The 22,133-nt window shown below is 47.5% G+C and overlaps 14 non-coding genes across 14 annotated transcripts; 7 read left to right on the forward strand and 7 right to left on the reverse strand.

The window, feature by feature from the left end:
• Nucleotides 1–2,366: 2,366 nt before the first annotated feature.
• trnam-cau (transfer RNA methionine (anticodon CAU)) lies at nt 2,367–2,438 on the reverse strand. The gene has a single exon. It is a non-coding gene; the product is annotated as a tRNA-Met (tRNA).
• Nucleotides 2,439–2,697: 259 nt separating this feature from the next.
• Nucleotides 2,698–2,770, forward strand: trnak-cuu (transfer RNA lysine (anticodon CUU)). The gene has a single exon. It is a non-coding gene; the product is annotated as a tRNA-Lys (tRNA).
• Nucleotides 2,771–10,947: 8,177 nt separating this feature from the next.
• On the reverse strand, nt 10,948–11,019 carry trnam-cau (transfer RNA methionine (anticodon CAU)). Its single transcript has one exon. It is a non-coding gene; the product is annotated as a tRNA-Met (tRNA).
• Nucleotides 11,020–11,278: 259 nt separating this feature from the next.
• Nucleotides 11,279–11,351, forward strand: trnak-cuu (transfer RNA lysine (anticodon CUU)). The gene has a single exon. It is a non-coding gene; the product is annotated as a tRNA-Lys (tRNA).
• Nucleotides 11,352–12,220: 869 nt separating this feature from the next.
• On the reverse strand, nt 12,221–12,292 carry trnam-cau (transfer RNA methionine (anticodon CAU)). The gene has a single exon. It is a non-coding gene; the product is annotated as a tRNA-Met (tRNA).
• A 259-nt stretch (nt 12,293–12,551) lies between these two features.
• Nucleotides 12,552–12,624, forward strand: trnak-cuu (transfer RNA lysine (anticodon CUU)). Its single transcript has one exon. It is a non-coding gene; the product is annotated as a tRNA-Lys (tRNA).
• An 867-nt stretch (nt 12,625–13,491) lies between these two features.
• On the reverse strand, nt 13,492–13,563 carry trnam-cau (transfer RNA methionine (anticodon CAU)). Its single transcript has one exon. It is a non-coding gene; the product is annotated as a tRNA-Met (tRNA).
• Nucleotides 13,564–13,822: 259 nt separating this feature from the next.
• Nucleotides 13,823–13,895, forward strand: trnak-cuu (transfer RNA lysine (anticodon CUU)). Its single transcript has one exon. It is a non-coding gene; the product is annotated as a tRNA-Lys (tRNA).
• A 3,153-nt stretch (nt 13,896–17,048) lies between these two features.
• Nucleotides 17,049–17,120, reverse strand: trnam-cau (transfer RNA methionine (anticodon CAU)). Its single transcript has one exon. It is a non-coding gene; the product is annotated as a tRNA-Met (tRNA).
• Nucleotides 17,121–17,379: 259 nt separating this feature from the next.
• On the forward strand, nt 17,380–17,452 carry trnak-cuu (transfer RNA lysine (anticodon CUU)). Its single transcript has one exon. It is a non-coding gene; the product is annotated as a tRNA-Lys (tRNA).
• An 869-nt stretch (nt 17,453–18,321) lies between these two features.
• On the reverse strand, nt 18,322–18,393 carry trnam-cau (transfer RNA methionine (anticodon CAU)). The gene has a single exon. It is a non-coding gene; the product is annotated as a tRNA-Met (tRNA).
• A 259-nt stretch (nt 18,394–18,652) lies between these two features.
• On the forward strand, nt 18,653–18,725 carry trnak-cuu (transfer RNA lysine (anticodon CUU)). Its single transcript has one exon. It is a non-coding gene; the product is annotated as a tRNA-Lys (tRNA).
• Nucleotides 18,726–19,592: 867 nt separating this feature from the next.
• Nucleotides 19,593–19,664, reverse strand: trnam-cau (transfer RNA methionine (anticodon CAU)). The gene has a single exon. It is a non-coding gene; the product is annotated as a tRNA-Met (tRNA).
• Nucleotides 19,665–19,923: 259 nt separating this feature from the next.
• Nucleotides 19,924–19,996, forward strand: trnak-cuu (transfer RNA lysine (anticodon CUU)). Its single transcript has one exon. It is a non-coding gene; the product is annotated as a tRNA-Lys (tRNA).
• The last annotated feature ends 2,137 nt before the right edge of the window (nt 19,997–22,133 follow it).

The following is a 22,133-nucleotide window of genomic DNA, read 5'->3' on the forward strand; positions in this document are numbered from 1 at the left end:
GTTTTTCAAGTCCTCAAGTGCAGGTGAGGTCTCTGAGAGCATATGGCTTTCTGTTACGCAACGCAAAGGAATCTAAAAGTCATAGCAGAGAATGGTTTCGATCCATCGACCTCTGGGTTATGGGTTGCTTGTTGCCTTTCTTTATGGTAAGGAAGTGTAGAGTGGCGAAGGGGACGGTAAAAGCCTGCTGGTTCAGGAAGCAGGCTGATGTGTGCACTTGTTGTCAGTTGAGACCAACGACTGTCAATGCTAGCTTCTCCCAGAGCTGTGATTTGCCTCGTCCTAGCCTTTCGCAAGGGCACGAGTTTGCAGGCTACAGTGACATTCACAAATGTTGAAAGACAGAAATACAGATAGATAGGGATAGATAGATAGATAGATAGATAGATGGATGGATGGATAAATATTCCTTCAGTCAGCGTGAGAAGCCTTTTACGATTGCTTAGAAAACGAACTTGCTGCTGCAGTTTTTCAAGTCCTCAAGTGCAGGTGAGGTCTCTGAGAGCATATGGCTTTCTGTTACGCAACGCAAAGGAATCTAAAAGTCATAGCAGAGAATGGTTTCGATCCATCGACCTCTGGGTTATGGGTTGCTTGTTGCCTTTCTTTATGGTAAGGAAGTGTAGAGTGGCGAAGGGGACGGTAAAAGCCTGCTGGTTCAGGAAGCAGGCTGATGTGTGCACTTGTTGTCAGTTGAGACCAACGACTGTCAATGCTAGCTTCTCCCAGAGCTGTGATTTGCCTCGTCCTAGCCTTTCGCAAGGGCACGAGTTTGCAGGCTACAGTGACATTCACAAATGTTGAAAGACAGAAATACAGATAGATAGGGATAGATAGATAGATAGATGGATGGATGGATAAATATTCCTTCAGTCAGCGTGAGAAGCCTTTTACGATTGCTTAGAAAACGAACTTGCTGCTGCAGTTTTTCAAGTCCTCAAGTGCAGGTGAGGTCTCTGAGAGCATATGGCTTTCTGTTACGCAACGCAAAGGAATCTAAAAGTCATAGCAGAGAATGGTTTCGATCCATCGACCTCTGGGTTATGGGTTGCTTGTTGCCTTTCTTTATGGTAAGGAAGTGTAGAGTGGCGAAGGGGACGGTAAAAGCCTGCTGGTTCAGGAAGCAGGCTGATGTGTGCACTTGTTGTCAGTTGAGACCAACGACTGTCAATGCTAGCTTCTCCCAGAGCTGTGATTTGCCTCGTCCTAGCCTTTCGCAAGGGCACGAGTTTGCAGGCTACAGTGACATTCACAAATGTTGAAAGACAGAAATACAGATAGATAGGGATAGATAGATAGATAGATGGATGGATGGATAAATATTCCTTCAGTCAGCGTGAGAAGCCTTTTACGATTGCTTAGAAAACGAACTTGCTGCTGCAGTTTTTCAAGTCCTCAAGTGCAGGTGAGGTCTCTGAGAGCATATGGCTTTCTGTTACGCAACGCAAAGGAATCTAAAAGTCATAGCAGAGAATGGTTTCGATCCATCGACCTCTGGGTTATGGGTTGCTTGTTGCCTTTCTTTATGGTAAGGAAGTGTAGAGTGGCGAAGGGGACGGTAAAAGCCTGCTGGTTCAGGAAGCAGGCTGATGTGTGCACTTGATGTCAGTTGAGACCAACGACTGTCAATGCTAGCTTCTCCCAGAGCTGTGATTTGCCTCGTCCTAGCCTTTCGCAAGGGCACGAGTTTGCAGGCTACAGTGACATTCACAAATGTTGAAAGACAGAAATACAGATAGATAGGGATAGATAGATAGATAGATGGATGGATGGATAAATATTCCTTCAGTCAGCGTGAGAAGCCTTTTACGATTGCTTAGAAAACGAACTTGCTGCTGCAGTTTTTCAAGTCCTCAAGTGCAGGTGAGGTCTCTGAGAGCATATGGCTTTCTGTTACGCAACGCAAAGGAATCTAAAAGTCATAGCAGAGAATGGTTTCGATCCATCGACCTCTGGGTTATGGGTTGCTTGTTGCCTTTCTTTATGGTAAGGAAGTGTAGAGTGGCGAAGGGGACGGTAAAAGCCTGCTGGTTCAGGAAGCAGGCTGATGTGTGCACTTGTTGTCAGTTGAGACCAACGACTGTCAATGCTAGCTTCTGCCAGAGCTGTGATTTGCCTCGTCCTAGCCTTTCGCAAGGGCACGAGTTTGCAGGCTACAGTGACATTCACAAATGTTGAAAGACAGAAATACAGATAGATAGATGGATGGATGGATGGATAAATATTCCTTCAGTCAGCGTGAGAAGCCTTTTACGATTGCTTAGAAAACGAACTGGCTGCTGCAGTTTTTCAAGTCCTCAAGTGCAGGTGAGGTCTCTGAGAGCATATGGCTTTCTGTTACGCAACGCAAAGGAATCTAAAAGTCATAGCAGAGAATGGTTTCGATCCATCGACCTCTGGGTTATGGGCCCAGCACGCTTCCGCTGCGCCACTCTGCTCACTTGCAGGAGCTGGCCTTCACGCAAAAGTGCCAATGATGTGCTCACGTCGAGCAGGCGCTCGTAGTTCGGCATGAACTGCAGCCTGTAACCCTCCCAAGAAGTCTTTGGACCAGAATAGACGATTTGAGCCGAAGCCTCCGGATGGTGAATGCAGGCACGGAAGTCGGAAAGTATTGGACGCCCGTGCGTCCGTCAAGTGGCCGCATTTCTTCTTGCAGAGTCCGGCGGGCTGTCTTGCGCTGCGGCCCCCGCAGTGGCCCGGCTAGCTCAGTCGGTAGAGCATGAGACTCTTAATCTCAGGGTCGTGGGTTCGAGCCCCACGTTGGGCGCCTCCTTCTGCTTGTTGCCTTTCTTTATGGTAAGGAAGTGTAGAGTGGCGAAGGGGACGGTAAAAGCCTGCTGGTTCAGGAAGCAGGCTGATGTGTGCACTTGTTGTCAGTTGAGACCAACGACTGTCAATGCTAGCTTCTCCCAGAGCTGTGATTTGCCTCGTCCTAGCCTTTCGCAAGGGCACGAGTTTGCAGGCTACAGTGACATTCACAAATGTTGAAAGACAGAAATACAGATAGATAGGGATAGATAGATAGATAGATAGATAGATAGATGGATGGATGGATAAATATTCCTTCAGTCAGCGTGAGAAGCCTTTTACGATTGCTTAGAAAACGAACTTGCTGCTGCAGTTTTTCAAGTCCTCAAGTGCAGGTGAGGTCTCTGAGAGCATATGGCTTTCTGTTACGCAACGCAAAGGAATCTAAAAGTCATAGCAGAGAATGGTTTCGATCCATCGACCTCTGGGTTATGGGTTGCTTGTTGCCTTTCTTTATGGTAAGGAAGTGTAGAGTGGCGAAGGGGACGGTAAAAGCCTGCTGGTTCAGGAAGCAGGCTGATGTGTGCACTTGTTGTCAGTTGAGACCAACGACTGTCAATGCTAGCTTCTCCCAGAGCTGTGATTTGCCTCGTCCTAGCCTTTCGCAAGGGCACGAGTTTGCAGGCTACAGTGACATTCACAAATGTTGAAAGACAGAAATACAGATAGATAGGGATAGATAGATAGATAGATGGATGGATGGATAAATATTCCTTCAGTCAGCGTGAGAAGCCTTTTACGATTGCTTAGAAAACGAACTTGCTGCTGCAGTTTTTCAAGTCCTCAAGTGCAGGTGAGGTCTCTGAGAGCATATGGCTTTCTGTTACGCAACGCAAAGGAATCTAAAAGTCATAGCAGAGAATGGTTTCGATCCATCGACCTCTGGGTTATGGGTTGCTTGTTGCCTTTCTTTATGGTAAGGAAGTGTAGAGTGGCGAAGGGGACGGTAAAAGCCTGCTGGTTCAGGAAGCAGGCTGATGTGTGCACTTGTTGTCAGTTGAGACCAACGACTGTCAATGCTAGCTTCTCCCAGAGCTGTGATTTGCCTCGTCCTAGCCTTTCGCAAGGGCACGAGTTTGCAGGCTACAGTGACATTCACAAATGTTGAAAGACAGAAATACAGATAGATAGGGATAGATAGATAGATAGATAGATAGATGGATGGATGGATAAATATTCCTTCAGTCAGCGTGAGAAGCCTTTTACGATTGCTTAGAAAACGAACTTGCTGCTGCAGTTTTTCAAGTCCTCAAGTGCAGGTGAGGTCTCTGAGAGCATATGGCTTTCTGTTACGCAACGCAAAGGAATCTAAAAGTCATAGCAGAGAATGGTTTCGATCCATCGACCTCTGGGTTATGGGTTGCTTGTTGCCTTTCTTTATGGTAAGGAAGTGTAGAGTGGCGAAGGGGACGGTAAAAGCCTGCTGGTTCAGGAAGCAGGCTGATGTGTGCACTTGATGTCAGTTGAGACCAACGACTGTCAATGCTAGCTTCTCCCAGAGCTGTGATTTGCCTCGTCCTAGCCTTTCGCAAGGGCACGAGTTTGCAGGCTACAGTGACATTCACAAATGTTGAAAGACAGAAATACAGATAGATAGGGATAGATAGATAGATAGATGGATGGATGGATAAATATTCCTTCAGTCAGCGTGAGAAGCCTTTTACGATTGCTTAGAAAACGAACTTGCTGCTGCAGTTTTTCAAGTCCTCAAGTGCAGGTGAGGTCTCTGAGAGCATATGGCTTTCTGTTACGCAACGCAAAGGAATCTAAAAGTCATAGCAGAGAATGGTTTCGATCCATCGACCTCTGGGTTATGGGTTGCTTGTTGCCTTTCTTTATGGTAAGGAAGTGTAGAGTGGCGAAGGGGACGGTAAAAGCCTGCTGGTTCAGGAAGCAGGCTGATGTGTGCACTTGTTGTCAGTTGAGACCAACGACTGTCAATGCTAGCTTCTCCCAGAGCTGTGATTTGCCTCGTCCTAGCCTTTCGCAAGGGCACGAGTTTGCAGGCTACAGTGACATTCACAAATGTTGAAAGACAGAAATACAGATAGATAGATGGATGGATGGATGGATAAATATTCCTTCAGTCAGCGTGAGAAGCCTTTTACGATTGCTTAGAAAACGAACTGGCTGCTGCAGTTTTTCAAGTCCTCAAGTGCAGGTGAGGTCTCTGAGAGCATATGGCTTTCTGTTACGCAACGCAAAGGAATCTAAAAGTCATAGCAGAGAATGGTTTCGATCCATCGACCTCTGGGTTATGGGTTGCTTGTTGCCTTTCTTTATGGTAAGGAAGTGTAGAGTGGCGAAGGGGACGGTAAAAGCCTGCTGGTTCAGGAAGCAGGCTGATGTGTGCACTTGTTGTCAGTTGAGACCAACGACTGTCAATGCTAGCTTCTCCCAGAGCTGTGATTTGCCTCGTCCTAGCCTTTCGCAAGGGCACGAGTTTGCAGGCTACAGTGACATTCACAAATGTTGAAAGACAGAAATACAGATAGATAGGGATAGATAGATAGATAGATAGATAGATGGATGGATGGATAAATATTCCTTCAGTCAGCGTGAGAAGCCTTTTACGATTGCTTAGAAAACGAACTTGCTGCTGCAGTTTTTCAAGTCCTCAAGTGCAGGTGAGGTCTCTGAGAGCATATGGCTTTCTGTTACGCAACGCAAAGGAATCTAAAAGTCATAGCAGAGAATGGTTTCGATCCATCGACCTCTGGGTTATGGGTTGCTTGTTGCCTTTCTTTATGGTAAGGAAGTGTAGAGTGGCGAAGGGGACGGTAAAAGCCTGCTGGTTCAGGAAGCAGGCTGATGTGTGCACTTGTTGTCAGTTGAGACCAACGACTGTCAATGCTAGCTTCTCCCAGAGCTGTGATTTGCCTCGTCCTAGCCTTTCGCAAGGGCACGAGTTTGCAGGCTACAGTGACATTCACAAATGTTGAAAGACAGAAATACAGATAGATAGGGATAGATAGATAGATAGATAGATAGATGGATGGATGGATAAATATTCCTTCAGTCAGCGTGAGAAGCCTTTTACGATTGCTTAGAAAACGAACTTGCTGCTGCAGTTTTTCAAGTCCTCAAGTGCAGGTGAGGTCTCTGAGAGCATATGGCTTTCTGTTACGCAACGCAAAGGAATCTAAAAGTCATAGCAGAGAATGGTTTCGATCCATCGACCTCTGGGTTATGGGTTGCTTGTTGCCTTTCTTTATGGTAAGGAAGTGTAGAGTGGCGAAGGGGACGGTAAAAGCCTGCTGGTTCAGGAAGCAGGCTGATGTGTGCACTTGTTGTCAGTTGAGACCAACGACTGTCAATGCTAGCTTCTCCCAGAGCTGTGATTTGCCTCGTCCTAGCCTTTCGCAAGGGCACGAGTTTGCAGGCTACAGTGACATTCACAAATGTTGAAAGACAGAAATACAGATAGATAGGGATAGATAGATAGATAGATGGATGGATGGATAAATATTCCTTCAGTCAGCGTGAGAAGCCTTTTACGATTGCTTAGAAAACGAACTTGCTGCTGCAGTTTTTCAAGTCCTCAAGTGCAGGTGAGGTCTCTGAGAGCATATGGCTTTCTGTTACGCAACGCAAAGGAATCTAAAAGTCATAGCAGAGAATGGTTTCGATCCATCGACCTCTGGGTTATGGGTTGCTTGTTGCCTTTCTTTATGGTAAGGAAGTGTAGAGTGGCGAAGGGGACGGTAAAAGCCTGCTGGTTCAGGAAGCAGGCTGATGTGTGCACTTGTTGTCAGTTGAGACCAACGACTGTCAATGCTAGCTTCTCCCAGAGCTGTGATTTGCCTCGTCCTAGCCTTTCGCAAGGGCACGAGTTTGCAGGCTACAGTGACATTCACAAATGTTGAAAGACAGAAATACAGATAGATAGATGGATGGATGGATGGATAAATATTCCTTCAGTCAGCGTGAGAAGCCTTTTACGATTGCTTAGAAAACGAACTGGCTGCTGCAGTTTTTCAAGTCCTCAAGTGCAGGTGAGGTCTCTGAGAGCATATGGCTTTCTGTTACGCAACGCAAAGGAATCTAAAAGTCATAGCAGAGAATGGTTTCGATCCATCGACCTCTGGGTTATGGGTTGCTTGTTGCCTTTCTTTATGGTAAGGAAGTGTAGAGTGGCGAAGGGGACGGTAAAAGCCTGCTGGTTCAGGAAGCAGGCTGATGTGTGCACTTGTTGTCAGTTGAGACCAACGACTGTCAATGCTAGCTTCTCCCAGAGCTGTGATTTGCCTCGTCCTAGCCTTTCGCAAGGGCACGAGTTTGCAGGCTACAGTGACATTCACAAATGTTGAAAGACAGAAATACAGATAGATAGGGATAGATAGATAGATAGATAGATAGATGGATGGATGGATAAATATTCCTTCAGTCAGCGTGAGAAGCCTTTTACGATTGCTTAGAAAACGAACTTGCTGCTGCAGTTTTTCAAGTCCTCAAGTGCAGGTGAGGTCTCTGAGAGCATATGGCTTTCTGTTACGCAACGCAAAGGAATCTAAAAGTCATAGCAGAGAATGGTTTCGATCCATCGACCTCTGGGTTATGGGTTGCTTGTTGCCTTTCTTTATGGTAAGGAAGTGTAGAGTGGCGAAGGGGACGGTAAAAGCCTGCTGGTTCAGGAAGCAGGCTGATGTGTGCACTTGATGTCAGTTGAGACCAACGACTGTCAATGCTAGCTTCTCCCAGAGCTGTGATTTGCCTCGTCCTAGCCTTTCGCAAGGGCACGAGTTTGCAGGCTACAGTGACATTCACAAATGTTGAAAGACAGAAATACAGATAGATAGGGATAGATAGATAGATAGATGGATGGATGGATAAATATTCCTTCAGTCAGCGTGAGAAGCCTTTTACGATTGCTTAGAAAACGAACTTGCTGCTGCAGTTTTTCAAGTCCTCAAGTGCAGGTGAGGTCTCTGAGAGCATATGGCTTTCTGTTACGCAACGCAAAGGAATCTAAAAGTCATAGCAGAGAATGGTTTCGATCCATCGACCTCTGGGTTATGGGTTGCTTGTTGCCTTTCTTTATGGTAAGGAAGTGTAGAGTGGCGAAGGGGACGGTAAAAGCCTGCTGGTTCAGGAAGCAGGCTGATGTGTGCACTTGTTGTCAGTTGAGACCAACGACTGTCAATGCTAGCTTCTCCCAGAGCTGTGATTTGCCTCGTCCTAGCCTTTCGCAAGGGCACGAGTTTGCAGGCTACAGTGACATTCACAAATGTTGAAAGACAGAAATACAGATAGATAGATGGATGGATGGATGGATAAATATTCCTTCAGTCAGCGTGAGAAGCCTTTTACGATTGCTTAGAAAACGAACTGGCTGCTGCAGTTTTTCAAGTCCTCAAGTGCAGGTGAGGTCTCTGAGAGCATATGGCTTTCTGTTACGCAACGCAAAGGAATCTAAAAGTCATAGCAGAGAATGGTTTCGATCCATCGACCTCTGGGTTATGGGTTGCTTGTTGCCTTTCTTTATGGTAAGGAAGTGTAGAGTGGCGAAGGGGACGGTAAAAGCCTGCTGGTTCAGGAAGCAGGCTGATGTGTGCACTTGTTGTCAGTTGAGACCAACGACTGTCAATGCTAGCTTCTCCCAGAGCTGTGATTTGCCTCGTCCTAGCCTTTCGCAAGGGCACGAGTTTGCAGGCTACAGTGACATTCACAAATGTTGAAAGACAGAAATACAGATAGATAGGGATAGATAGATAGATAGATAGATAGATGGATGGATGGATAAATATTCCTTCAGTCAGCGTGAGAAGCCTTTTACGATTGCTTAGAAAACGAACTTGCTGCTGCAGTTTTTCAAGTCCTCAAGTGCAGGTGAGGTCTCTGAGAGCATATGGCTTTCTGTTACGCAACGCAAAGGAATCTAAAAGTCATAGCAGAGAATGGTTTCGATCCATCGACCTCTGGGTTATGGGTTGCTTGTTGCCTTTCTTTATGGTAAGGAAGTGTAGAGTGGCGAAGGGGACGGTAAAAGCCTGCTGGTTCAGGAAGCAGGCTGATGTGTGCACTTGATGTCAGTTGAGACCAACGACTGTCAATGCTAGCTTCTCCCAGAGCTGTGATTTGCCTCGTCCTAGCCTTTCGCAAGGGCACGAGTTTGCAGGCTACAGTGACATTCACAAATGTTGAAAGACAGAAATACAGATAGATAGGGATAGATAGATAGATAGATGGATGGATGGATAAATATTCCTTCAGTCAGCGTGAGAAGCCTTTTACGATTGCTTAGAAAACGAACTTGCTGCTGCAGTTTTTCAAGTCCTCAAGTGCAGGTGAGGTCTCTGAGAGCATATGGCTTTCTGTTACGCAACGCAAAGGAATCTAAAAGTCATAGCAGAGAATGGTTTCGATCCATCGACCTCTGGGTTATGGGTTGCTTGTTGCCTTTCTTTATGGTAAGGAAGTGTAGAGTGGCGAAGGGGACGGTAAAAGCCTGCTGGTTCAGGAAGCAGGCTGATGTGTGCACTTGTTGTCAGTTGAGACCAACGACTGTCAATGCTAGCTTCTCCCAGAGCTGTGATTTGCCTCGTCCTAGCCTTTCGCAAGGGCACGAGTTTGCAGGCTACAGTGACATTCACAAATGTTGAAAGACAGAAATACAGATAGATAGATGGATGGATGGATGGATAAATATTCCTTCAGTCAGCGTGAGAAGCCTTTTACGATTGCTTAGAAAACGAACTGGCTGCTGCAGTTTTTCAAGTCCTCAAGTGCAGGTGAGGTCTCTGAGAGCATATGGCTTTCTGTTACGCAACGCAAAGGAATCTAAAAGTCATAGCAGAGAATGGTTTCGATCCATCGACCTCTGGGTTATGGGTTGCTTGTTGCCTTTCTTTATGGTAAGGAAGTGTAGAGTGGCGAAGGGGACGGTAAAAGCCTGCTGGTTCAGGAAGCAGGCTGATGTGTGCACTTGTTGTCAGTTGAGACCAACGACTGTCAATGCTAGCTTCTGCCAGAGCTGTGATTTGCCTCGTCCTAGCCTTTCGCAAGGGCACGAGTTTGCAGGCTACAGTGACATTCACAAATGTTGAAAGACAGAAATACAGATAGATAGATGGATGGATGGATGGATAAATATTCCTTCAGTCAGCGTGAGAAGCCTTTTACGATTGCTTAGAAAACGAACTGGCTGCTGCAGTTTTTCAAGTCCTCAAGTGCAGGTGAGGTCTCTGAGAGCATATGGCTTTCTGTTACGCAACGCAAAGGAATCTAAAAGTCATAGCAGAGAATGGTTTCGATCCATCGACCTCTGGGTTATGGGTTGCTTGTTGCCTTTCTTTATGGTAAGGAAGTGTAGAGTGGCGAAGGGGACGGTAAAAGCCTGCTGGTTCAGGAAGCAGGCTGATGTGTGCACTTGTTGTCAGTTGAGACCAACGACTGTCAATGCTAGCTTCTCCCAGAGCTGTGATTTGCCTCGTCCTAGCCTTTCGCAAGGGCACGAGTTTGCAGGCTACAGTGACATTCACAAATGTTGAAAGACAGAAATACAGATAGATAGGGATAGATAGATAGATAGATGGATGGATGGATAAATATTCCTTCAGTCAGCGTGAGAAGCCTTTTACGATTGCTTAGAAAACGAACTTGCTGCTGCAGTTTTTCAAGTCCTCAAGTGCAGGTGAGGTCTCTGAGAGCATATGGCTTTCTGTTACGCAACGCAAAGGAATCTAAAAGTCATAGCAGAGAATGGTTTCGATCCATCGACCTCTGGGTTATGGGTTGCTTGTTGCCTTTCTTTATGGTAAGGAAGTGTAGAGTGGCGAAGGGGACGGTAAAAGCCTGCTGGTTCAGGAAGCAGGCTGATGTGTGCACTTGTTGTCAGTTGAGACCAACGACTGTCAATGCTAGCTTCTCCCAGAGCTGTGATTTGCCTCGTCCTAGCCTTTCGCAAGGGCACGAGTTTGCAGGCTACAGTGACATTCACAAATGTTGAAAGACAGAAATACAGATAGATAGATGGATGGATGGATGGATAAATATTCCTTCAGTCAGCGTGAGAAGCCTTTTACGATTGCTTAGAAAACGAACTGGCTGCTGCAGTTTTTCAAGTCCTCAAGTGCAGGTGAGGTCTCTGAGAGCATATGGCTTTCTGTTACGCAACGCAAAGGAATCTAAAAGTCATAGCAGAGAATGGTTTCGATCCATCGACCTCTGGGTTATGGGCCCAGCACGCTTCCGCTGCGCCACTCTGCTCACTTGCAGGAGCTGGCCTTCACGCAAAAGTGCCAATGATGTGCTCACGTCGAGCAGGCGCTCGTAGTTCGGCATGAACTGCAGCCTGTAACCCTCCCAAGAAGTCTTTGGACCAGAATAGACGATTTGAGCCGAAGCCTCCGGATGGTGAATGCAGGCACGGAAGTCGGAAAGTATTGGACGCCCGTGCGTCCGTCAAGTGGCCGCATTTCTTCTTGCAGACTCCGGCGGGCTGTCATGCGCTGCGGCCCCCGCAGTGGCCCGGCTAGCTCAGTCGGTAGAGCATGAGACTCTTAATCTCAGGGTCGTGGGTTCGAGCCCCACGTTGGGCGCCTCCTTCTGCTTGTTGCCTTTCTTTATGGTAAGGAAGTGTAGAGTGGCGAAGGGGACGGTAAAAGCCTGCTGGTTCAGGAAGCAGGCTGATGTGTGCACTTGTTGTCAGTTGAGACCAACGACTGTCAATGCTAGCTTCTCCCAGAGCTGTGATTTGCCTCGTCCTAGCCTTTCGCAAGGGCACGAGTTTGCAGGCTACAGTGACATTCACAAATGTTGAAAGACAGAAATACAGATAGATAGATGGATGGGTGGATAGATAGATGGATGGATGGATAAATATTCCTTCAGTCAGCGTGAGCAGCCTTTTACGATTGCTTAGAAAACGAACTTGCTGCTGCAGTTTTTCAAGTCCTCAAGTGCAGGTGAGGTCTCTGAGAGCATATGGCTTTCTGTTACGCAACGCAAAGGAATCTAAAAGTCATAGCAGAGAATGGTTTCGATCCATCGACCTCTGGGTTATGGGTTGCTTGTTGCCTTTCTTTATGGTAAGGAAGTGTAGAGTGGCGAAGGGGACGGTAAAAGCCTGCTGGTTCAGGAAGCAGGCTGATGTGTGCACTTGTCGTCAGTTGAGACCAACGACTGTCAATGCTAGCTTCTCCCAGAGCTGTGATTTGCCTCGTCCTAGCCTTTCGCAAGGGCACGAGTTTGCAGGCTACAGTGACATTCACAAATGTTGAAAGACAGAAATACAGATAGATAGATGGATGGATGGATGGATAAATATTCCTTCAGTCAGCGTGAGAAGCCTTTTACGATTGCTTAGAAAACGAACTGGCTGCTGCAGTTTTTCAAGTCCTCAAGTGCAGGTGAGGTCTCTGAGAGCATATGGCTTTCTGTTACGCAACGCAAAGGAATCTAAAAGTCATAGCAGAGAATGGTTTCGATCCATCGACCTCTGGGTTATGGGCCCAGCACGCTTCCGCTGCGCCACTCTGCTCACTTGCAGGAGCTGGCCTTCACGCAAAAGTGCCAATGATGTGCTCACGTCGAGCAGGCGCTCGTAGTTCGGCATGAACTGCAGCCTGTAACCCTCCCAAGAAGTCTTTGGACCAGAATAGACGATTTGAGCCGAAGCCTCCGGATGGTGAATGCAGGCACGGAAGTCGGAAAGTATTGGACGCCCGTGCGTCCGTCAAGTGGCCGCATTTCTTCTTGCAGACTCCGGCGGGCTGTCTTGCGCTGCGGCCCCCGCAGTGGCCCGGCTAGCTCAGTCGGTAGAGCATGAGACTCTTAATCTCAGGGTCGTGGGTTCGAGCCCCACGTTGGGCGCCTCCTTCTGCTTGTTGCCTTTCTTTATGGTAAGGAAGTGTAGAGTGGCGAAGGGGACGGTAAAAGCCTGCTGGTTCAGGAAGCAGGCTGATGTGTGCACTTGTTGTCAGTTGAGACCAACGACTGTCAATGCTAGCTTCTCCCAGAGCTGTGATTTGCCTCGTCCTAGCCTTTCGCAAGGGCACGAGTTTGCAGGCTACAGTGACATTCACAAATGTTGAAAGACAGAAATACAGATAGATAGGGATAGATAGATAGATAGATGGATGGATGGATAAATATTCCTTCAGTCAGCGTGAGAAGCCTTTTACGATTGCTTAGAAAACGAACTTGCTGCTGCAGTTTTTCAAGTCCTCAAGTGCAGGTGAGGTCTCTGAGAGCATATGGCTTTCTGTTACGCAACGCAAAGGAATCTAAAAGTCATAGCAGAGAATGGTTTCGATCCATCGACCTCTGGGTTATGGGTTGCTTGTTGCCTTTCTTTATGGTAAGGAAGTGTAGAGTGGCGAAGGGGACGGTAAAAGCCTGCTGGTTCAGGAAGCAGGCTGATGTGTGCACTTGTTGTCAGTTGAGACCAACGACTGTCAATGCTAGCTTCTCCCAGAGCTGTGATTTGCCTCGTCCTAGCCTTTCGCAAGGGCACGAGTTTGCAGGCTACAGTGACATTCACAAATGTTGAAAGACAGAAATACAGATAGATAGATGGATGGATGGATGGATAAATATTCCTTCAGTCAGCGTGAGAAGCCTTTTACGATTGCTTAGAAAACGAACTGGCTGCTGCAGTTTTTCAAGTCCTCAAGTGCAGGTGAGGTCTCTGAGAGCATATGGCTTTCTGTTACGCAACGCAAAGGAATCTAAAAGTCATAGCAGAGAATGGTTTCGATCCATCGACCTCTGGGTTATGGGCCCAGCACGCTTCCGCTGCGCCACTCTGCTCACTTGCAGGAGCTGGCCTTCACGCAAAAGTGCCAATGATGTGCTCACGTCGAGCAGGCGCTCGTAGTTCGGCATGAACTGCAGCCTGTAACCCTCCCAAGAAGTCTTTGGACCAGAATAGACGATTTGAGCCGAAGCCTCCGGATGGTGAATGCAGGCACGGAAGTCGGAAAGTATTGGACGCCCGTGCGTCCGTCAAGTGGCCGCATTTCTTCTTGCAGAGTCCGGCGGGCTGTCTTGCGCTGCGGCCCCCGCAGTGGCCCGGCTAGCTCAGTCGGTAGAGCATGAGACTCTTAATCTCAGGGTCGTGGGTTCGAGCCCCACGTTGGGCGCCTCCTTCTGCTTGTTGCCTTTCTTTATGGTAAGGAAGTGTAGAGTGGCGAAGGGGACGGTAAAAGCCTGCTGGTTCAGGAAGCAGGCTGATGTGTGCACTTGTTGTCAGTTGAGACCAACGACTGTCAATGCTAGCTTCTCCCAGAGCTGTGATTTGCCTCGTCCTAGCCTTTCGCAAGGGCACGAGTTTGCAGGCTACAGTGACATTCACAAATGTTGAAAGACAGAAATACAGATAGATAGGGATAGATAGATAGATAGATAGATAGATAGATAGATGGATGGATGGATAAATATTCCTTCAGTCAGCGTGAGAAGCCTTTTACGATTGCTTAGAAAACGAACTTGCTGCTGCAGTTTTTCAAGTCCTCAAGTGCAGGTGAGGTCTCTGAGAGCATATGGCTTTCTGTTACGCAACGCAAAGGAATCTAAAAGTCATAGCAGAGAATGGTTTCGATCCATCGACCTCTGGGTTATGGGTTGCTTGTTGCCTTTCTTTATGGTAAGGAAGTGTAGAGTGGCGAAGGGGACGGTAAAAGCCTGCTGGTTCAGGAAGCAGGCTGATGTGTGCACTTGTTGTCAGTTGAGACCAACGACTGTCAATGCTAGCTTCTCCCAGAGCTGTGATTTGCCTCGTCCTAGCCTTTCGCAAGGGCACGAGTTTGCAGGCTACAGTGACATTCACAAATGTTGAAAGACAGAAATACAGATAGATAGGGATAGATAGATAGATAGATAGATAGATGGATGGATGGATAAATATTCCTTCAGTCAGCGTGAGAAGCCTTTTACGATTGCTTAGAAAACGAACTTGCTGCTGCAGTTTTTCAAGTCCTCAAGTGCAGGTGAGGTCTCTGAGAGCATATGGCTTTCTGTTACGCAACGCAAAGGAATCTAAAAGTCATAGCAGAGAATGGTTTCGATCCATCGACCTCTGGGTTATGGGTTGCTTGTTGCCTTTCTTTATGGTAAGGAAGTGTAGAGTGGCGAAGGGGACGGTAAAAGCCTGCTGGTTCAGGAAGCAGGCTGATGTGTGCACTTGATGTCAGTTGAGACCAACGACTGTCAATGCTAGCTTCTCCCAGAGCTGTGATTTGCCTCGTCCTAGCCTTTCGCAAGGGCACGAGTTTGCAGGCTACAGTGACATTCACAAATGTTGAAAGACAGAAATACAGATAGATAGGGATAGATAGATAGATAGATGGATGGATGGATAAATATTCCTTCAGTCAGCGTGAGAAGCCTTTTACGATTGCTTAGAAAACGAACTTGCTGCTGCAGTTTTTCAAGTCCTCAAGTGCAGGTGAGGTCTCTGAGAGCATATGGCTTTCTGTTACGCAACGCAAAGGAATCTAAAAGTCATAGCAGAGAATGGTTTCGATCCATCGACCTCTGGGTTATGGGTTGCTTGTTGCCTTTCTTTATGGTAAGGAAGTGTAGAGTGGCGAAGGGGACGGTAAAAGCCTGCTGGTTCAGGAAGCAGGCTGATGTGTGCACTTGTTGTCAGTTGAGACCAACGACTGTCAATGCTAGCTTCTCCCAGAGCTGTGATTTGCCTCGTCCTAGCCTTTCGCAAGGGCACGAGTTTGCAGGCTACAGTGACATTCACAAATGTTGAAAGACAGAAATACAGATAGATAGATGGATGGATGGATGGATAAATATTCCTTCAGTCAGCGTGAGAAGCCTTTTACGATTGCTTAGAAAACGAACTGGCTGCTGCAGTTTTTCAAGTCCTCAAGTGCAGGTGAGGTCTCTGAGAGCATATGGCTTTCTGTTACGCAACGCAAAGGAATCTAAAAGTCATAGCAGAGAATGGTTTCGATCCATCGACCTCTGGGTTATGGGTTGCTTGTTGCCTTTCTTTATGGTAAGGAAGTGTAGAGTGGCGAAGGGGACGGTAAAAGCCTGCTGGTTCAGGAAGCAGGCTGATGTGTGCACTTGTTGTCAGTTGAGACCAACGACTGTCAATGCTAGCTTCTGCCAGAGCTGTGATTTGCCTCGTCCTAGCCTTTCGCAAGGGCACGAGTTTGCAGGCTACAGTGACATTCACAAATGTTGAAAGACAGAAATACAGATAGATAGATGGATGGATGGATGGATAAATATTCCTTCAGTCAGCGTGAGAAGCCTTTTACGATTGCTTAGAAAACGAACTGGCTGCTGCAGTTTTTCAAGTCCTCAAGTGCAGGTGAGGTCTCTGAGAGCATATGGCTTTCTGTTACGCAACGCAAAGGAATCTAAAAGTCATAGCAGAGAATGGTTTCGATCCATCGACCTCTGGGTTATGGGTTGCTTGTTGCCTTTCTTTATGGTAAGGAAGTGTAGAGTGGCGAAGGGGACGGTAAAAGCCTGCTGGTTCAGGAAGCAGGCTGATGTGTGCACTTGTTGTCAGTTGAGACCAACGACTGTCAATGCTAGCTTCTCCCAGAGCTGTGATTTGCCTCGTCCTAGCCTTTCGCAAGGGCACGAGTTTGCAGGCTACAGTGACATTCACAAATGTTGAAAGACAGAAATACAGATAGATAGGGATAGATAGATAGATAGATGGATGGATGGATAAATATTCCTTCAGTCAGCGTGAGAAGCCTTTTACGATTGCTTAGAAAACGAACTTGCTGCTGCAGTTTTTCAAGTCCTCAAGTGCAGGTGAGGTCTCTGAGAGCATATGGCTTTCTGTTACGCAACGCAAAGGAATCTAAAAGTCATAGCAGAGAATGGTTTCGATCCATCGACCTCTGGGTTATGGGTTGCTTGTTGCCTTTCTTTATGGTAAGGAAGTGTAGAGTGGCGAAGGGGACGGTAAAAGCCTGCTGGTTCAGGAAGCAGGCTGATGTGTGCACTTGTTGTCAGTTGAGACCAACGACTGTCAATGCTAGCTTCTCCCAGAGCTGTGATTTGCCTCGTCCTAGCCTTTCGCAAGGGCACGAGTTTGCAGGCTACAGTGACATTCACAAATGTTGAAAGACAGAAATACAGATAGATAGATGGATGGATGGATGGATAAATATTCCTTCAGTCAGCGTGAGAAGCCTTTTACGATTGCTTAGAAAACGAACTGGCTGCTGCAGTTTTTCAAGTCCTCAAGTGCAGGTGAGGTCTCTGAGAGCATATGGCTTTCTGTTACGCAACGCAAAGGAATCTAAAAGTCATAGCAGAGAATGGTTTCGATCCATCGACCTCTGGGTTATGGGCCCAGCACGCTTCCGCTGCGCCACTCTGCTCACTTGCAGGAGCTGGCCTTCACGCAAAAGTGCCAATGATGTGCTCACGTCGAGCAGGCGCTCGTAGTTCGGCATGAACTGCAGCCTGTAACCCTCCCAAGAAGTCTTTGGACCAGAATAGACGATTTGAGCCGAAGCCTCCGGATGGTGAATGCAGGCACGGAAGTCGGAAAGTATTGGACGCCCGTGCGTCCGTCAAGTGGCCGCATTTCTTCTTGCAGACTCCGGCGGGCTGTCATGCGCTGCGGCCCCCGCAGTGGCCCGGCTAGCTCAGTCGGTAGAGCATGAGACTCTTAATCTCAGGGTCGTGGGTTCGAGCCCCACGTTGGGCGCCTCCTTCTGCTTGTTGCCTTTCTTTATGGTAAGGAAGTGTAGAGTGGCGAAGGGGACGGTAAAAGCCTGCTGGTTCAGGAAGCAGGCTGATGTGTGCACTTGTTGTCAGTTGAGACCAACGACTGTCAATGCTAGCTTCTCCCAGAGCTGTGATTTGCCTCGTCCTAGCCTTTCGCAAGGGCACGAGTTTGCAGGCTACAGTGACATTCACAAATGTTGAAAGACAGAAATACAGATAGATAGATGGATGGGTGGATAGATAGATGGATGGATGGATAAATATTCCTTCAGTCAGCGTGAGCAGCCTTTTACGATTGCTTAGAAAACGAACTTGCTGCTGCAGTTTTTCAAGTCCTCAAGTGCAGGTGAGGTCTCTGAGAGCATATGGCTTTCTGTTACGCAACGCAAAGGAATCTAAAAGTCATAGCAGAGAATGGTTTCGATCCATCGACCTCTGGGTTATGGGTTGCTTGTTGCCTTTCTTTATGGTAAGGAAGTGTAGAGTGGCGAAGGGGACGGTAAAAGCCTGCTGGTTCAGGAAGCAGGCTGATGTGTGCACTTGTCGTCAGTTGAGACCAACGACTGTCAATGCTAGCTTCTCCCAGAGCTGTGATTTGCCTCGTCCTAGCCTTTCGCAAGGGCACGAGTTTGCAGGCTACAGTGACATTCACAAATGTTGAAAGACAGAAATACAGATAGATAGATGGATGGATGGATGGATAAATATTCCTTCAGTCAGCGTGAGAAGCCTTTTACGATTGCTTAGAAAACGAACTGGCTGCTGCAGTTTTTCAAGTCCTCAAGTGCAGGTGAGGTCTCTGAGAGCATATGGCTTTCTGTTACGCAACGCAAAGGAATCTAAAAGTCATAGCAGAGAATGGTTTCGATCCATCGACCTCTGGGTTATGGGCCCAGCACGCTTCCGCTGCGCCACTCTGCTCACTTGCAGGAGCTGGCCTTCACGCAAAAGTGCCAATGATGTGCTCACGTCGAGCAGGCGCTCGTAGTTCGGCATGAACTGCAGCCTGTAACCCTCCCAAGAAGTCTTTGGACCAGAATAGACGATTTGAGCCGAAGCCTCCGGATGGTGAATGCAGGCACGGAAGTCGGAAAGTATTGGACGCCCGTGCGTCCGTCAAGTGGCCGCATTTCTTCTTGCAGACTCCGGCGGGCTGTCTTGCGCTGCGGCCCCCGCAGTGGCCCGGCTAGCTCAGTCGGTAGAGCATGAGACTCTTAATCTCAGGGTCGTGGGTTCGAGCCCCACGTTGGGCGCCTCCTTCTGCTTGTTGCCTTTCTTTATGGTAAGGAAGTGTAGAGTGGCGAAGGGGACGGTAAAAGCCTGCTGGTTCAGGAAGCAGGCTGATGTGTGCACTTGTTGTCAGTTGAGACCAACGACTGTCAATGCTAGCTTCTCCCAGAGCTGTGATTTGCCTCGTCCTAGCCTTTCGCAAGGGCACGAGTTTGCAGGCTACAGTGACATTCACAAATGTTGAAAGACAGAAATACAGATAGATAGGGATAGATAGATAGATAGATGGATGGATGGATAAATATTCCTTCAGTCAGCGTGAGAAGCCTTTTACGATTGCTTAGAAAACGAACTTGCTGCTGCAGTTTTTCAAGTCCTCAAGTGCAGGTGAGGTCTCTGAGAGCATATGGCTTTCTGTTACGCAACGCAAAGGAATCTAAAAGTCATAGCAGAGAATGGTTTCGATCCATCGACCTCTGGGTTATGGGTTGCTTGTTGCCTTTCTTTATGGTAAGGAAGTGTAGAGTGGCGAAGGGGACGGTAAAAGCCTGCTGGTTCAGGAAGCAGGCTGATGTGTGCACTTGTTGTCAGTTGAGACCAACGACTGTCAATGCTAGCTTCTCCCAGAGCTGTGATTTGCCTCGTCCTAGCCTTTCGCAAGGGCACGAGTTTGCAGGCTACAGTGACATTCACAAATGTTGAAAGACAGAAATACAGATAGATAGATGGATGGATGGATGGATAAATATTCCTTCAGTCAGCGTGAGAAGCCTTTTACGATTGCTTAGAAAACGAACTGGCTGCTGCAGTTTTTCAAGTCCTCAAGTGCAGGTGAGGTCTCTGAGAGCATATGGCTTTCTGTTACGCAACGCAAAGGAATCTAAAAGTCATAGCAGAGAATGGTTTCGATCCATCGACCTCTGGGTTATGGGCCCAGCACGCTTCCGCTGCGCCACTCTGCTCACTTGCAGGAGCTGGCCTTCACGCAAAAGTGCCAATGATGTGCTCACGTCGAGCAGGCGCTCGTAGTTCGGCATGAACTGCAGCCTGTAACCCTCCCAAGAAGTCTTTGGACCAGAATAGACGATTTGAGCCGAAGCCTCCGGATGGTGAATGCAGGCACGGAAGTCGGAAAGTATTGGACGCCCGTGCGTCCGTCAAGTGGCCGCATTTCTTCTTGCAGAGTCCGGCGGGCTGTCTTGCGCTGCGGCCCCCGCAGTGGCCCGGCTAGCTCAGTCGGTAGAGCATGAGACTCTTAATCTCAGGGTCGTGGGTTCGAGCCCCACGTTGGGCGCCTCCTTCTGCTTGTTGCCTTTCTTTATGGTAAGGAAGTGTAGAGTGGCGAAGGGGACGGTAAAAGCCTGCTGGTTCAGGAAGCAGGCTGATGTGTGCACTTGTTGTCAGTTGAGACCAACGACTGTCAATGCTAGCTTCTCCCAGAGCTGTGATTTGCCTCGTCCTAGCCTTTCGCAAGGGCACGAGTTTGCAGGCTACAGTGACATTCACAAATGTTGAAAGACAGAAATACAGATAGATAGGGATAGATAGATAGATAGATAGATAGATAGATGGATGGATGGATAAATATTCCTTCAGTCAGCGTGAGAAGCCTTTTACGATTGCTTAGAAAACGAACTTGCTGCTGCAGTTTTTCAAGTCCTCAAGTGCAGGTGAGGTCTCTGAGAGCATATGGCTTTCTGTTACGCAACGCAAAGGAATCTAAAAGTCATAGCAGAGAATGGTTTCGATCCATCGACCTCTGGGTTATGGGTTGCTTGTTGCCTTTCTTTATGGTAAGGAAGTGTAGAGTGGCGAAGGGGACGGTAAAAGCCTGCTGGTTCAGGAAGCAGGCTGATGTGTGCACTTGTTGTCAGTTGAGACCAACGACTGTCAATGCTAGCTTCTCCCAGAGCTGTGATTTGCCTCGTCCTAGCCTTTCGCAAGGGCACGAGTTTGCAGGCTACAGTGACATTCACAAATGTTGAAAGACAGAAATACAGATAGATAGGGATAGATAGATAGATAGATAGATAGATGGATGGATGGATAAATATTCCTTCAGTCAGCGTGAGAAGCCTTTTACGATTGCTTAGAAAACGAACTTGCTGCTGCAGTTTTTCAAGTCCTCAAGTGCAGGTGAGGTCTCTGAGAGCATATGGCTTTCTGTTACGCAACGCAAAGGAATCTAAAAGTCATAGCAGAGAATGGTTTCGATCCATCGACCTCTGGGTTATGGGTTGCTTGTTGCCTTTCTTTATGGTAAGGAAGTGTAGAGTGGCGAAGGGGACGGTAAAAGCCTGCTGGTTCAGGAAGCAGGCTGATGTGTGCACTTGATGTCAGTTGAGACCAACGACTGTCAATGCTAGCTTCTCCCAGAGCTGTGATTTGCCTCGTCCTAGCCTTTCGCAAGGGCACGAGTTTGCAGGCTACAGTGACATTCACAAATGTTGAAAGACAGAAATACAGATAGATAGGGATAGATAGATAGATAGATGGATGGATGGATAAATATTCCTTCAGTCAGCGTGAGAAGCCTTTTACGATTGCTTAGAAAACGAACTTGCTGCTGCAGTTTTTCAAGTCCTCAAGTGCAGGTGAGGTCTCTGAGAGCATATGGCTTTCTGTTACGCAACGCAAAGGAATCTAAAAGTCATAGCAGAGAATGGTTTCGATCCATCGACCTCTGGGTTATGGGTTGCTTGTTGCCTTTCTTTATGGTAAGGAAGTGTAGAGTGGCGAAGGGGACGGTAAAAGCCTGCTGGTTCAGGAAGCAGGCTGATGTGTGCACTTGTTGTCAGTTGAGACCAACGACTGTCAATGCTAGCTTCTCCCAGAGCTGTGATTTGCCTCGTCCTAGCCTTTCGCAAGGGCACGAGTTTGCAGGCTACAGTGACATTCACAAATGTTGAAAGACAGAAATACAGATAGATAGATGGATGGATGGATGGATAAATATTCCTTCAGTCAGCGTGAGAAGCCTTTTACGATTGCTTAGAAAACGAACTGGCTGCTGCAGTTTTTCAAGTCCTCAAGTGCAGGTGAGGTCTCTGAGAGCATATGGCTTTCTGTTACGCAACGCAAAGGAATCTAAAAGTCATAGCAGAGAATGGTTTCGATCCATCGACCTCTGGGTTATGGGTTGCTTGTTGCCTTTCTTTATGGTAAGGAAGTGTAGAGTGGCGAAGGGGACGGTAAAAGCCTGCTGGTTCAGGAAGCAGGCTGATGTGTGCACTTGTTGTCAGTTGAGACCAACGACTGTCAATGCTAGCTTCTCCCAGAGCTGTGATTTGCCTCGTCCTAGCCTTTCGCAAGGGCACGAGTTTGCAGGCTACAGTGACATTCACAAATGTTGAAAGACAGAAATACAGATAGATAGGGATAGATAGATAGATAGATAGATAGATAGATGGATGGATGGATAAATATTCCTT

The sequence above is a fragment of the Amia ocellicauda genome, chromosome 12, assembly GCF_036373705.1.
Source record: "Amia ocellicauda isolate fAmiCal2 chromosome 12, fAmiCal2.hap1, whole genome shotgun sequence".
NCBI classification, from domain to species: Eukaryota; Metazoa; Chordata; class Actinopteri; order Amiiformes; family Amiidae; genus Amia; species Amia ocellicauda.